The sequence below is a fragment of the Nannospalax galili genome, unplaced genomic scaffold (genome assembly GCF_000622305.1).
Source record: "Nannospalax galili isolate Female #2095 unplaced genomic scaffold, S.galili_v1.0 scaffold1222, whole genome shotgun sequence".
NCBI lineage: Eukaryota > Metazoa > Chordata > Mammalia > Rodentia > Spalacidae > Nannospalax > Nannospalax galili.
Window position 1 is genome coordinate 475,423 of NW_008348070.1, and position 1,898 is coordinate 477,320.

Below are 1,898 nucleotides of genomic sequence, written 5' to 3' on the forward strand. Positions count from 1 at the left end.
TTATGCTCATTATTTATTTCCTATATACCTTGTCATGGTGATATTTTTGTTCTTTGACTTTTGTAAAAAAATAAGCTTACTTTATTACAATGTATGCCTAAAAACAAAAGCAGTGGACTTAAATATTAATACTACTTTTATGGCTTTGTATAAATTATTAAAATTCTATGACAAGTCATATGAATACAACTAACCTAAGATAAATACCAACAGGTGGAACGAGTGATTTTACAACTTCTATCATTTTGGTAGTAAAATAGTGAAATTCCTGCAGCACTATCAGTAAATCACTTGGCTTCTCTATTGCAGTTTCTGGATGTGAAGTACTTTCATCACCACCTGAATCCATGGAGCAGGTTGACAGTGAGTGCAGTTCCTGTCCTTGGTCTGCCTGTCATTTGGACCATTGTTTGCAGTATAAACCATTGGTATTACATACACCGGTCTGCCTCTCTGTGATTACATCATACCTTAATCTAGAGGAGCACTATTTGATAGACTTTATTAGGCTTCCTTGATCACACGTTCCTTAGTTATTCCAAGTTTGCGTATTCTTTCCAGTGAAATTTATAATGGTTTTACAAACTTTCTCACAGTTGATTTTAGGTTTTAGGAGATTCTAAGTATGTACATTTAATTTTATGGGGCTGTTTTACTAATTCAATGTTACGTGACATTTTCTTTTTCATTTTATCATGTTTTGTATTTCTAGTTTTACAAATTTTAATGTTTTAAATATTTTTAAAATATTTTATTGATTGTTTTTATTTTATGTGTACGAGCATATGGCTGCATATAGGTAAGTGCACCTGTGTTGTGCAATACCCATGGAGGACAGACCAGGCCGTCGGAAGCTGGAACTGGAGTTATGGACAGTTGTTAGCTGCTAGCACATGGGTGATAGGATTTGAACCTGGCTCTTCTGCAAGAACAGTGTTTGTAACTGCTGAGCCGTCTCTCCAGCCCCCAAATTTTAATGTTTTTTGAAGGATATTGCTAGGCTACTTGATTTTGCCACTGCCTTTAAATGATAATTTCTTCTTTGTTTCCATAGATCTCAACTGAATTTTCCAGTGGGTGTGAGGAACAGAAAATGCCAAATTTCCTGCATTTTTAAACCTTTAAGAACTTGCAATTATAAATCTAGAGATTTTTTTTCTGCCGGGTTTTCTTTTAGAACCACATATGTAAAATACTACAGGAAAATTAGAGGTTTGTTCCTCCTTTGCTGACCTTCATATCCTTTACTTCATCTTATGAAGTTTTATATGTATATATCTCTCATAAACAATGACGATACCGAAGAGTGCAGGTGGTCTCCCAGCTGGCAAGAACTTGTGGTTATAACCATTAACCAGAATTTAGTCACGAAGCAGCTCTCATCTACAGTGCAGCTCACAGGGCTAGCTAAAACAGATTTCTATTAGGAAAGAGATCGAAGCTATTGGCTTCAACTGTTTGTGACTGTGTGTGTTGTTTCCCCATCTAATGTCTGCCCAGCGTTCCTGTCACTGAGTGTGTTGTGATGCACTTTACTAATTTAGATTATTTGCAAGGTTCTTGTCTTAAATATCTGTCTGGAAGTTTTATTGGAATAAAACATTATTACTGAGATGACAGGGATACAAACATTATAGTTAAAATTTCAATACCAAGTACTTTTCAAAACATTATCCAAAGGTATATTCCTCATGGGCAGAATGTGAATCAGCCCTCTTCCTCTAAATTCATCATTGTGGTGTTAAATCATTCTTGTTGTTTCAACAAGCCAAAATTAAAATGACTTCAGTGTTTACTCTTTGTTTTTTCAAATGGGTAAGCATCCTTCTGTGCACCTTGTTTTTGCATGAATACTAAATATTATCTTGAGTCATCTCTGGGGAGGAGGTTCTATACAT

General features: G+C 35.1%; 1 pseudogene; it reads left to right on the forward strand.

The window, feature by feature from the left end:
• LOC103743238 overlaps positions 1-1,108 on the forward strand; it is a 17,777-nt pseudogene extending 16,669 nt beyond the window's left edge.
• Positions 1,109-1,898: the final 790 nt, after the last annotated feature.